Raw genomic sequence first — 15,245 nt, forward strand, 5'->3', positions numbered from 1 at the left:
AAAAAGTAGGCTACCTAAATGAAACAAGAAAATGAAATATGACAGAACTATTAAGGCCTAGTTGCGCAAGAGTAGGCTAATTTCGATTTGTAAAATATATTATAATGCGTGAGAACGTCTGCTGCGTAATTTATTACGCGCGCAACCCAAGCGCGCTCCTCATCAAATACCAGCAAAGTACATAACTGCGTCACAATTGAAATCACCAGTCTTCTTCACATACTGTTTCTGTTATTTTTATACTACGAAAATATACGAGATTGAAATAAAAAGCATTCCTCTTCTCAACTAAGAATTGTCTTGCGATGCGCCTTCTGCTGAGTTAATTATTGCTCTGATTAATGATCATTTGCGCTGCAGGGGGTTTGGAAAGCTGTCTGATTTGATGGAGACATGGGGGTGACTTCATTATTGACTCCTGGGATTAAGAAAGCATCTAGTTAATTAGTTAACCTGGTTAACTGCAAAGACAAACCTCTGAATGCTAAGCTTCTATTGGTGCAGTTTCAGCTGATAACTGCAAAATATTTGAAGTAAATGTACTAGAAATGTAAAGAGTGCTTTTGGGCAATACAGTGTTTAAATAGGATACCTGTGTACTTTGTATTAAAACCTGACCACTATGTCCCAATGACCCAGAATTAACTAAATGTAATTGAATCGTGTGTATTAAACGGCAGTTCTCCATTCTTTAATGAAATCAAAGTTATACCAACAAATGAACACAAGCATACCTGCTTCCATCTGTAGGTGTGGATTTGAACAGTTTTGCATCTTAAAACAAGCTGTTTTCTCAGTCCACCGGATTCCAATATAAAATATTTGCATGATTTGAAACAAGTTCGTTTATGACACTCCTGTATTTGCATGGTGCTTTTACCACGATCAGTTGAGCGTAGACAGGAAGGGTCTCTATCCAGACGAAGTGTTAATGTTGTGAACGTGAATGGTTTTGCTTTCATTTCTAAAACGATTCATTAACACTCCCTTGATCACACTGTAAAGTGTTGCAGATTTGTTGACTCTGGAATGACTTATTGTCACTTTGTTTGTATTGCAGGATGGCTGAATACACAAACTCTTGGTGTGTATTGCATCGGCCTTCTTTGGTTTTAAAGTGCAGATATCTTCTTAAAGCATTTTAAATAAACACGTTTCGTACTGTTGTCCCTTAAGACAACTTTGAAAAGCGAAGGGGCAACAAAGCAGAATCCCTCTTAAAGGGCCACACACCCAATTTTAAAGCTTTATGTAGATGATCTCAGAAGACTGTATGAACAAAATTTTGGCATTAGTACTGAATAAATCATATAGATGACTCGGTGGACATTACTGAGTACATACCCCTGATAATATATATCCATCAGACAAATATCATCACTCTAAAACAGTTGAGGGTACATGTGAGATGCCATTGCATCTGGCAGCGTTTCGGTATAAGATGATTTATGTATGTTATGTCTTTGAGCTTGAAGGATAGGGTGAGTCCTCACAGGGAGGCTGGGAATGAGCAACCAGCGACAGCCTCCACAGCAGCCATGTGGCCTGGCAGCTCAGCGCACATGTGCAGCGCTCTACTCATAGGGGGCTGTGGATAAATTATAGCTGTCATAGCAACGGAGGGATGGCACATGAAGAAAGTGCTAAAGGAAGATGCGGTGACTGCGCTGGGGAGGAGCAACCACAGATCGCTTGACGTCAAAACCTCTATCACCTCTGTGATGTGTGGTGATGTGCGTTTATGTGTAAACATTGATAGCGGGAAGAGGATTAGGCGGATTGTGATGCATTCACACAACACGTAGAATATGACATTGTAGTCTGGGCATGGCTTTTGTTTGTTTAGTATTCCATCCATTCTTATGTGACAAACAGGAAGTGGTCTGTTACTGGTATGAAAAAGGAGTCACTTGATCCTAATGCCACCCTCATTACATCGGCCTTTCCGGAGAGTCAGCAGTCGCTTGCGTTTCCCTACATCTTTCCCAATCGTTTATGAAATAAACAAATATACTACAGTATATTCAATCTATTTAGCTGTAGTCCAGAATGAGTTCACACTGTTATGTCTGTGATTTGTTTTTCTACGTATGTATTCTAAATATTATTAAAAAACTAAACGGATAAAGAAACATAAAAAATATTCATAAATACCAAAAGAAAGTAACAAAATTGCACATGACAAGAAAATATTTATTTAGTTAAAAAAACTATAATTTAAAATAGGCCTATTAATACAACTACAATAAAACTGAAAACAAAACTGTATTAACTTGCTATTTGACTTGTTTTTATTACGTTATCAGTTGGAAAATAAGTCATTCCTCAACTCTTGACTCATTGTGATTAATTCCTCTTATGCAATCACTTCCATGGAGTTAGAGTGAAAGTCCTGACATGAGGGGTCGCTTATAAGCTGTTGCAGCATTGTTAAGCAACCACTCCATTCAGTTTCCTTAACGTGACTTGTCTATTTAGGAAGAAACAGAAAGTTGCGACACACGTTAAGCAATGAAAAAGTGTTAATTATGTTTTCACATAATATACTTTTTTAGGTGTGAAAATGTTAGACAATTTCCACGCTTCCAACAACACAAACTAAGAAGTTGTTTATAAGGCCACAAGTCATGTAAGCCTTAAATGTTTTGGTGAGTTCGAATGTCAGCGTGACTGAGAGGAAATGCAAAGCCACAAGCAGTATGAACTATAGACTGTGGTAGCTAGTGATACTGATTAACTGTTAATCCAATTAGTCACTCTGCTCAGAGGAAACAGCTCATCTTGTTCCCTGTGAGATATATGTGAGTTAAACAAGTTTTATCTTGAGAGGCACGAGAACCTGGTAATAGCATTTTAATTCAAGTTAGTTACATTGAATGATCTTAACACACTGATCTCTCTTGAAAGATCCTCCCAAAAATTACACAAAGGACCTTTAATTTTGTATTCATGTCCAATATAAAAAAACGATTACAAATATTCTCTTCAACTTTAAGATGTCCCAATAGACAAAGAAGCTTATCTTTTATCGTCTAATGCAACCACAGACATTTGTTTGCTTTCCATGGCATAAAAAACAAGCATATAAACACACTGTGGCTTTGTTGGTCTATGCACTCTGACCAACTGCAGCATGACTTTACTCGCATTAACCCCAAATCTTATGACACACACGCATGTCTCCGGAAACAACATTCACACCATCCACATTCAAAACACAATGTTTTGCATAAATTTAAGCAAAGTAGTCACGTGGTAGCAGACAGGAAAGAGGTCAAGAGGTGGCTTTGCTCCACCTTTAACCGACTCATCTTTTCGTTCGGTTGGTGTTCTTGTTGAAAGGAGAACTTGAGAATTTCTGCTGTGTTGCTTATTAAGCTCACTGTAACGTTTTTTTGTGAATACTGTTCTGTGGAAAACACACAAAAAAGCATGTTTTTAATGGTATTATTGTGTATGACAAAATGTTCATTTTGGGCGTTGTAAGAGAAATTTCTACTGTTTCTTCTGATGCTAAGGGAGATTAAGAGCATCAGGATCCACCAGCAGAATATTATAAACAAAGATGATTAAATATAGGCAACACTATGAGATCAACTGACCTTCGACACAGTTATGTCTCTCAGTATATAGCCACAGATTACAATATTATAATTCACCCTAAGCCTCTTTAGCTCGCACCACGAAAATAAACGCAAAAACCAGATGCTTCAAATTTCTGTCTCCAAATGATTACAAATCAGAAGTTCAGTCATGATTGAGAGCAATGCAGTATTCACAATAGACAATCAATCATTGCTTTTCAGACATCGGCGTCATCATTATTCATGTTCTTGTCGCATGTCATTGCTGAGTGATGCGGATTTGTTGATGCATGGACGGAAGTAGGTCTTACATCTCCTGTGATTATATCTTTGTAGATGACATCATCTCCACCCGCCTCCCCGCCACACAGGGGTCACATGATCAGGGGATGGGGCGCCAGATAAACAGACTTAGATTATGCATCTTCCGGTTTGCAAATATCTACGGTTGAAAGTCATCACTGTGATTATTTCTTAGGAAGTAATCTTTTTTATTGGATATTTTTCCTAGCTTGAAAAATGGAAAACAAAAACTGTTTTGTGTATTTGCTTCGAGTTCGCCTATGTCAGGTCACACAAGTCCTCATTAGTTTTAATCTGTTGTGTAAACCGATTAAAACATGCCAGCCCAGCACAGACTGAATGACTCTGTCACCTCATTCATGAACATGGCGAGTGGGATTATTTTAGGTCTGGCCTTGGTTTATCACTATCTCGCTATACAAAAATGATTTTTCCAGCATTGGTATTTTGTCTTGCTTTCCAGAAAAATGATCTGAGCATCCTTACTGGCACTGTTCACCCAAGATAAAAGTTTTGTCATCATTTACTCACCCTCGAGTTTTTCCAAATCTGTGTACATTTCTTTGTTCTGATGAACACAGAGAAAGATATTTGGAAAAATGCTTGTAACCAAACAGTTCTAGTAGGAAAAATGACAATGACAGCTTTCTACATTCTTCAGAATATCTTCTTTTCTGTTCAACAGAACAAAAACATTTATAAAGCAATTTTTTGTAGTGGCCAAGAACTGTTTGGTTGCAAGCATTCTTCCAAATATCTTTCTGAAAACGAGGAAAGAATTAACATTTTGGGGTGAATTCTGTCATCTTTTACTCACCTTGGCTTCGAGTTGTTCCAAATCTATATCCATTTCTTTTTTGATGATCAAGAGAATGATATTTGGAAGAATGCTTATAACTAAACAGATCTAGCTCCCATTGTAGTAAAATTACTTTATAATTTTTTGGTTCTGTCGAACACAAAAGAAGACATTTTGAAGAATGTAGAACAGCAAAAGGTTCTGGTGCAATTTTGACTACCATCCTATTTTTTCCTAGCATGGTAGACAATGGGAGGGCAAAATCTTTTTGTTTGGTTATAAGCATTCTTCCAAATATCTTTCTTTGTGTTCATCAGAACAAAGAAATGTATATAGATTTGGAACAACTCGAAGGTGATTAAATGATGACAGAATTTAAATTTTTGGATGCAGTATCCCAAATACAAAATGATGAATTATAATAAAGGTAGGGCTTATATTATTGTCATGCATTGTGTGTCAATAGACAACACAGTTTTTAAGTTGATTTCCTTCAGATGAGCCAGTTTTCCACTAAGCTCAAATCAACGGGCTGTCAAAGCAGACTTCCTGTCACAGAGTATTCGTTTGAGACATTTTGCATATCTTGACCTCATTTTTTCCTTCTGTGGAATAAGAGCAAAGCAGCTCTGATAGCCATGCATGTGCGCTCTTATTTAGTTTGCATGTCTACTTGCGAACAAGCTTTACCTGCTTCTAAGCAACAGACCATCACTTGATGACTAAGAAGTCGCTTTGATAAGAGGTTTTAGATGCACGCTTTCCATTTTAAGCATTCCGACAAATGTGCTACTTGCACGTAACTGCGAACCTTTCTTTTTTTGATCTGCCTATGAATGTTTATAGTTTGACAGACAGTATATAGACATTATATCCTCCATTTCCAGCACAGAAAACCTAAGAAAAAAGTAGGTGCATGCAATCTGCTTAACTCATTCCAATCCTAAATACACTTTCCTTACAAGATTCTGTTTTTATTTGATCTTCACTTGCCAGGTTTTCTCCGGGCCAATCATTCATTCTTAAAATCTCTCTGCCACCCCATTACTGCAGCCAGACCCCCTACATTATTGAGCAGCAGTGGGATTGTGACTTACGTAAGACTTTAAGTAGATTTTTCTTGCGAATAAACCGCTGTCACCAAAACACTGCTTGAATATCCAGGTCAGAGACATTATTGCACAAAGTTACATGAATACAAAAGCGATGGCAGCTCTGTGGCAGTAAAACATCAGATCTGATGAGACTTGAGGCTTTGTGCATACTTGTTCTTCACAGTTCTCATGTTCCAGGTCAGAGCAGTCGGGTCACAGCTGGACGGCGTAATAGAAAATGATCAAGAAAGGATAAACAAACACACACACTGACACACGCTTTTCATACAGTATGTAGGCGTTTTGCACAACCGGTAGACCGGAACGGTTATGACAGATATTAGGTGATAAAAAAAGGTGTCCCTTCATTTCCTATTCAAGTTCCCCTTGGCTCAGGAGTGGTGACAAACGCCAGATACAGGAAACCTTCCCTCTCTGTGTGAGAAGAGGAAGCAGACATAACAGAGATCAGAGTCCTGGCACCTGGTCAGCTCACCTCATCTCACACTCTTTTTTTCAGTTTCTATCTCTTTCTCCTTGGCAACCTGTCTGTGGTTACTTTAATGGAGCTTAATGGATTTTTACATGGTCCATTTTTAAAGGGATAGTTCACCTGAAAATAAATTCTGTTACTTTATCTCCTATACTTGTCATATAGCAACCAAACCCAGCTGCTTTTGTTCACATGCTGATAGTGAACGGGGACTGCAGACAATCTTGTTTTTCATAGTGTAGCAAGTGTGGTTTGAACACGCTGCTTTTTTCCACATATGAAATCATGCGAGTTTGCAACAACATGATGGTGAACAAATTATGAGATATGTGGGTAAAGCGTGAGGAATGTAATAATAGGCAGGAAAGAATGAACAGGATGTTGCAATTCTTGTGGCCAAATGTTACTAGATTGGAACATTGTTGAGATGTTGTTCAGGTCAGTCTTTCTATTTTTATCCAGTCACACAGTGAAACCTTGTCCTGGTGGATCTCAGCCTCTCGGGGAGTGCAGAGAGAAGGAAAGAGAGTAAATAATGACAGAGAAAGTGTAATAGATATTGAGTGAGTGAGTGAGAGAGAGAGAGAGAGAAAGAGAGAGAGAGGAGCACTGGAAAGCAGATGTTCTATCTTGACTGGTGAGCTTCCTCTTGAGAATCTGTCACGTAAGTGATATGTTCCTGCTGAGATGTTTTTCATCTTGTTGGTAGTACTTTTTTACTCTCCCCAAGGGACATCTGAGCATACAAGGATAATATTTGAGTAACCTTCACCTAGTTCCTGAGAATTTCACCAGAAGTTTGCATCAGCTTTATCAAGGCAATGATGTTGCCCCACCATGTTTTCACTGACCTGAAATGACCCGAGTAGCTCTCAGAGCTCAGAAAGCCTTACAAAGACCAGCTAAGCCTTGTTATCTGTTTGTGTACAGTTGCCACTTCTTTTTTTACCCCTTATGTTTGCTGTCACGTTATGCACTTCCTCAATTTTTCGTGTGTATTTATGTGTGAGTGTTTCTTTACCTAAGGACACTTTCACTCGTGGGACTTTTAAAGTCCCATTCACTGACTATATTGTAATATTATTTGACTAACAAAGTCCAACAGTAGACACATTTGATTCTGATAAAAACATTTTTAAAGCAAACAAATGTCTCTTCAACCACATCTTTAATGTGGTGGCAGTGGTTTATCTTTCATTGTCTGTTGTAAGTTGACATCACATTACCAGTCTAGCTTGAAGGATTTTTCTCGTTTTGGAACAACCCGCAGCAATTTTATCCCAAATGCATCAGGTATAAACAGAACTGAGGACAAGAGCGATGCTGGCACATTTTCCTTGGAATCATGGGGCAGGGTCACATTACCTTCACATAGAAGCATGCCGCTATTTAAGGATGTTCAGCCGTGAATTTCACAATTCTCACTTGTTTGTTGAGAACACAAACTGCGCCCTTAGAATATTCTGAGATGTATCTAGTTTGTATTTTGTTAGAGTTAGGCTGAATCAGGCTGTATGACTCAGTGCTGCCGGGGGACACTATGGAGGGAGGGCGTCGGGCTGCATGACGATGTGGTGTTTCTGTAAAGGAGGGGCAGGGGCTCGGGGGTAAATAACGACCTTGTCTTTGATTTACCCTAACAGTCGATGAAAAGCTAAAGTAAACACATCTGGCCATGTTGATGTAAGAAGATCAGTGGGCGGGGCTTACGAGTGGTGCAGGAAAGAAAAAATTAACACGTTCGCTTAGACACAATAAACAAACCGTCAATTGCATCAATTACTGTTTTGATTAATTAAGGGGAGTCTGGCTTCTCATGCCGGGCTGCGTGCCATGTGAGTAGGAGCAAAAAGCTTTTTAAGGTCAGAATTACAGCGGCATCTCATAGAAACAAAGAGAGCATGAGGTTTTGTGAACAATATTAGAATGCATGCTTGAGCTTTTATAAAACAAACAGACTGATTTGTAGAAACATTAAAATAGGTAAGACACCTGAGTTCTGCGTGTCTCACGGCAAAAGCTTTCGGTAACCCTGACAATCTAATATAAAAATGTTGACTATTTCTTCAAAATAACACACATGTCCTAATTACTGACAGTAGACATTACTGTTAATTCTGTTCACACCTGATATTGAAATCTGTCTCTGATAATATGATCACAAGTGGTCAGGTCAGATTGGTTGCCATTTACACCTGATGTCAATACACATCTCCTGTGACCACTGTTTCAAACAGAACACATTAAAGAATGGACAAATAGGGTCAAGTATCGCTCACTCAAATTGATAGATTTACTTTATTGTTTTATAACTACAGAAGCCTGGCCTCTTTGAAGGATTTTTAAAGATTGAAATAATAATCTTACTGGAATGAAGGAATGTTCATCTGAAAATATGCAGAACACAGCGGCACAGCAAATTCACAGGCGAATCACAACAAATGCCTTCAAAGCAATGCATTGTTTGCAGGATGAATAAATTAGACACTTTGTGAGATTAAGTGTGATGAATGTTGTTTCAGCCGAGCAATGGAAATAGTGAAGAGCAGTGTAGTAATTATGTTTGGCTGATTTTATGCCGCTTGTTTACGTAAGTGAAAATATGTCACAGTTTGACAAACCGCACATGGGAACTGACATCGCTGTGTTGGTGAACACTAGTTTACATTTTTTGTTTATTCCAGTATCAAACCGAGCTGATTTAACTTTTAGTTTATTTATTAAATAACAGTTAGTTGTTGATTTGTCATGTCTGGGACACCGTTAGTCATATAAAACAAGAGGAAAATGTTATTGCTCAGAGGTTGCTCTTTCAGCACTCAGATGTTTGTTTCATTTATGTAGCAACTCAGATATTTGTCCTTAAATTGCTTAGGAAAAATGAAAGAAAGTATGAGACTAAGCAGTAAAATTAATGGATTTTATAGGTCAACGATCTGGAATTGGGTAAATTTGATAAGAAAAGTTCATATTCATGTTTGATAGTTTTGACTTTTGACTGCAAACTTGCCTAATCCAAGCTTGTTTTGTGACACTGTTGGAAGATCTAAGTAATTGCCTCAACGATTTTTGAGAAATTACGGAGATCTCTGCAAATTTTTTTCACATGGGAAGCTCTTCAGCTTTAAAACAGAACACAAAACATTTTTGCACTCAAAAACTGTATCAGCTTTTCAGTCGCTGAGATTGCAAGGCCAAAATAACAAGAGGCCTTTTGTTGAGACTCTAGCAGCCTGTTCCTAAACTATACTCCCACCAATTTAAAGCGTGATTCCCAGTCATTGTGAGTGGGCAAAATGAACTGGACATTGTTGGACAAGATTTGCTGGAATCGGACAACACATTGAATTTACATTTAGTCATTTAGCAGACGCTTTTATCCAAAGCGACTTACAAGTTGGGTAAAGAATGGAAGCAATTGGGTCAAACCTTAGGAAAACAAAAAGCATCTAATACAGTGTACACAGCCAAGTTTAGTTCATGTAAGCATGCCTTTTTCAAATGTATTTTTATTAGATATTGTAGAAAAGATATAGAAATCAGAAATGAGATGTGTTTTCAGCCTTTTCTTAAAGAGGGCCACAGAATCTGCTGATCTTGTAGCAGCAGGCAGATCATTCCACAAATGTGGAACCGATCCAGAGAAGGTTCATGAGAGCAATTTTTTACCTATTTTGGATGACACCACATGACGTTGTTCGTTTGAGCCCAAGGATCTGGCGGGTACACAAGTCTCATTGCTCGTGTTTTTGGGACCTGACACATATTTGAGGAGCTTTGGATTAGGTTGCGTTCAGATTGTTTTTGCTAACCTTAACAAGACGGCCTCTATTGAGTTGTTTTAGCAGCTGCCACGCGCTTGGCGTCTTCTGGGGTGAAGGACTCGATGGAGTAATTGAATTGTCAAGAAAATCCTATTGCGTGGCTTGAGTGAGACTGATCAGCACATGGGCTCGATTGGATTAAGGAACAATATAAGGACAGCGGTTCACAGCACATGATTCCAATGCTGCCGGGGGGATGATAACAATGAAGCAGTATTAAATGCTGTTAATGGTTATTATTAAATATTGTCGAAAATGCTTTGAATACACAATCATGGATTGTTGATTATGTAACATTCTGTTCTGGTAAATAGGGAATATTTGAATCATTTTTCTCTTTCACCATCATGCAAATGGAATCCACATCTGTGGTCACTTTAAACCAGCATTGCATGCATTTTCTTCAACATTCTTACTGGAAAAATAACAGCCTACAGATTTAGGATATGAATGTGAGTGAATTACTTCACTTTTATTTTTGGGTGAACTATCTCTTTAAATATGTTAAAAATGTCACTGAGCCCTCTAGTGGTGAGACGCATCATCAACATCTTGCATATTTTGGTATTTTCAGTATTTTGTTGAATTTACCCGGAATCACTGTGGGCTGTGCTCCAATTTTTATTTATATAGAGACGTTGATTCGGACAATAAATCAGTCATCGTGGACAGTTTGAGATAAAACTTTTTTCAGTGGGTTTTCAATTAATGGCTTCACCTGATTGTGGGGACCAGAGAGCAAAAGCTTCTGGGATGAAAAATGACACTATTAAAGACACGGTTGTGGTATTCTTTGAGTAATCGCTTGCGGTCCGTGACAGGACTAGAGACAAACCCAGAGACAAACGACACAGTTCACACGGTTCAGAAAGAGAGGGAGAGACTTGAGAAAAGTACCGTTTTAAGAACCTTTTAAAGTACTAATGGTATAACTGTCTGATACCATTACTGTACCATAGCACTGCCGTAGTTTTTTAGGGGAAGAAATAGTGACAGGGCTTTCATATACACTCAACCTCAAACCTGTAAGACTTTTTCTGCCGAACACAAAAGAAGATATTTTGAAGAACATTGTAAACCAAACAACATTGGCCCCCATTGACTTCTATTGTATCCACACATTATAATAAACATGTTTTGAATGACTTAATGGTGGATTAATCATGACAGAATAAAACTTGTCGGCTGAACTGTCCATTTAATGTTGATCGTAAGTTTGACAAATAATCCGAATATAATAATCTCAAGAAGAAGGGCTTGATGTATGAATTCAATCCATAGTATCAATATCAAGTTTACTCTAAGGTCAGCAAGTGTTGGTAAACTTACCGAGCCCCTAGGCACCCTGTGCTTCGAGGCATGACACGGGAACTAAACCTCTCATGAGGATGAATGTTGGGCCTGTGTTAGTGTTTTCATGGTCGTCAGTTTAGCTAAATCCAATTGCTCCACTATATCACTTGCCTTTGGCTGTGTGCAATGGAATGTGACACAGGAACTAGAGAAAATAAAACTAAATTGTCGTTCCACTCCGTCTCCTTGCAGTGAAGAATGTGTTGTTTCAGGTTCGTAATTGATTTGATAATCATTTTTATTCTTTTTCTGCTTTGACATGGAACGCTGGACAAACCTAGAGGGTAGTGCAGTCGGACTAGGACGCTGTAAGAAATAAATTGTTTAGAGTCTCGGTCCAAGATTACCATAACTATACAGTATATGAAAAGAATGGTTCACCCAAAAGGAATAATTATGTCATTGTTTATTTACCATCACGTCGTTCAAGACCGGTATATGATTTTTTTTTCTGTGGAACACATAAGAAGATACTTTGGGAAATTTCTCAGTGGTTTCGTGTCCACAAAATAGACTTCAATAGGGCCAGTGTTGTTTAGTTACCAATGTTCTTCAAAATATATTTTTGTTGTCTGCAGAAAAAAGGAAGTCAAAGAGGTTTAAATGACATGAGATATGATCAAATAATTTTAGATTTTGAATGAACTACAATCTTTCCATGCAAAAGCTTGTTATATTAACTGCCCTATTAGAGATTAACATATTTTTGTAACTTTAAATATGAATATTAGAAAAATTGCCTTATTGGTATATTAATATAGCTTTAACCTACTTAATGCATCTACATTTTTTAAACTCGATTTATTAACAATAACTAAATAGAAACCTCACTCATGGAAACTCTCACTCCGGCCTGGAGCTGTATGTGGGCTGGTATTTTAGCTGTTCACAGGAAGACAATTCAATCATTGATAATGTAATTGACCTAACCCCAGAGGCTCTCTCTCTCTCTCTCTGTATTGTTTCTTCTTAGCTAGTTCCCCGTGATGGACTAAGCAAGGTGAGTTTCCTCCCAATGGCCTGAGAGTTCATTTACTAACACTTATTGAAAAAGTTAAATAAATGTGACGTACAACGACATTGAATCTCTCTGTATCCAATCGCTATCCAATCCAATGGCTTTCATAAAGCTCAGGTGAATTAGAGAAGAATCAATGTTACTCCTGGTCAAATGGATAATGAAATTACAACAGAGCAGTGTTTCCCAGTGTCCTTCGCCATCACAGCCCTATTTGTAACCCTTTATCGACACAAACCAGAAGTGTGTTTGTATAAAATCAAATTATACAAAATATTTAGCCAAGCCAGTCATATAATTAAGCTCACTTAAAAAATCAATGAGGTGGGTGAAAAACAGACTTCCAAAGCAGACTGTATTTTTCAGTGTATCTATACAAATGAATACAACACACACATTGAACAAGTTATTGAATCTTTTTGTCCTTTAGGAGAAATAAAAGGATTCATTATAATAACAGTTTTTAAGTTAACAAAGCAAAATCGCTTAAATCTACTCAGTAAACTACACACGTCTTTTGCCCACCAGACATGAGATGTTTGTAATTGCTGTCCAAGTTAGTTCTCAAGGAAGACAAAGTGGTCAATCGCCAAGGACTCCATATAACTAGTTCCTGACAGAGACGAGAGCATTTCCTGTTGGCTCTTCCACGTAATTAGCATATGAATTGCAGGCCTGTGATGTGCGCTGCAGACCCCCAGATACCTGCAGCACTCTAATTAGAGATAACGCTTTAAAGGAGGGTCTTCCTGTTGTAGGGACATCTGGTTTCCTCATGCACCTCCTGTCTGGGGGAGGAGTGACTCGGACAAACCTAAAGAAAAAAGGAGCGAGGCCATACTTCCTCTGACTGGTAAACCGGCCCTGCTAAGGTCATTGCAGGAGGCGGGACGCTAATAAAGAGTCTATGTTAGCTCTTTGTACACACCGTGACACAATGTATACAGTGACCTTTCCTGTTGGAACTGTGGAGAGAAAAGGTTAATTGAGCTGTAGATGTCTGAGAGACTATCTAAGTGTCCACGGGTGCTGCGAAACACAGTTTTAAGCGAGAGAAATGGAGAAAGGAACGGGGTTAGATTAATGCATGCTTGGAAATGAGATGTAAATGACAAATCATACTCTAAACTACTGGGTGACTCATACTTTGATATTTCCTTTTTTATTCTTAAGTCTTGCACAGTCTCTTTTGAGTATTTGATAAAAAAAAGTGTATGGGGGTATTATGTGTGTGTGTGTGTCTGTGTGTGTAAATAGTTGAAATGAATTGAAAATGGGTTTCATAGTCATGTGTGTTGAACAATAACTCGCTTTCACAATGTCCAGAATTATCAAGGTCCAGGCACATAGCATGGATTTCTCAGATTTCTCAATTACTGGGTCACATCATGCACACAAAAGCTTCTTGCATAAGGTTTTCAGAGGTGGTTACAACATACCAGAGTTTTCAATGCTAGAATTAAACTGCTGTTGTGGATTATTATGTACAGACAAGCATGAAGAAAAACACAAAACTAGATTTAAAGGGATAGTTCACCCAAAAATGTAAATCCTCATTCTTTCATACTCATGTCATGAATGACTTTCTTTGTGGAACACAAAATATTTAGAGAAACGTACAATGTACAAATATATACAATGGAAGTCAAAGGGCTCCAGTGTTGTTTGCTTGGCAACATTCTTCAAAATATCTTCTTCTGTATTGTGCAGAAGAAAAAATAGAAACAGAACCGGATAAGGATAAGGATACAGAAAACTCAACGATACATATAAATGGGAAGATTGGGGCTGGTTGTCACTTTACTCAAGTGAATATTTTACAACTCCGGAATAAGCACTGACCATTTATGACACTAATGATCTCCTGGATCTCTCCTCATACAGATCCTTAATGGGGAACCAAACTTCAGCAAAACATTTCCTCAGCTGAACACACAGGAGTATGCAAGGAGCCATGGTTGGACAACAGGTGAAACTTCCTTTTCTTTCACAGGTAGGCATGTGTTGTGTGGAAACGGTGGTTATTTTCCATTAAAGCTTTAGGGAGATGATGTTTCCCCAAAACCTAAGGGATCTGCGATGACAGCTCATTAGACATCAGGGTGATGGGGCTCTGGGTTATAAATTGTAATGGCTGTACCAGAACACCAGATGTTTCTCCTTATTTACATATGCAGATTCATTAGGGTTACTGAAGGTTTGAGTTTCAGGAGCTTTAGTAGAGCAGCAATATATTTAATAATGTATATCTACTATATTGTCCACAAACATTGTTACATCTGAAAATGCATATACAGTATTTTGCGTTATGTATGTGTTTAGATGCGGCTAAAAACTAAATATGCTTGTCATCTAATGATAAAATGATGTCATGTTGGATGGAGAGTGACTGTTACTAAAGATGCTCCTTCGAGGGCCCAGTGTGAATATCACTTCTGGTGAGAGATGAGTGCTGCATGACAACAACCCAATACACAAACACCAGCACTTACCAACCTCATCTCAACTAACCGTTGCTAAGCAGTTCTGGTTGCTACGGGAGTGAGCTAGAGAGATTCTGAGGAGCTCTGGACAGTGGATGGAAGTGAACATTTCTTGACATCTCTGTCAGTAGAGTATTCATAATTTTCTAATCCCAGAGAAAAACAACACTCCTTAAAACCGTGCTAGAAATGGTTCTTCACACCCATGTCATAAAGCACCATTTTCACAAAGAAACTTTTAAAGAACTTTTGAGTTCTTATAAGAACAATTTCTTTCTTACTTTTTTATAATCT

This window comes from Triplophysa dalaica, chromosome 19, assembly GCF_015846415.1.
Source record: "Triplophysa dalaica isolate WHDGS20190420 chromosome 19, ASM1584641v1, whole genome shotgun sequence".
Lineage (NCBI taxonomy): Eukaryota > Metazoa > Chordata > Actinopteri > Cypriniformes > Nemacheilidae > Triplophysa > Triplophysa dalaica.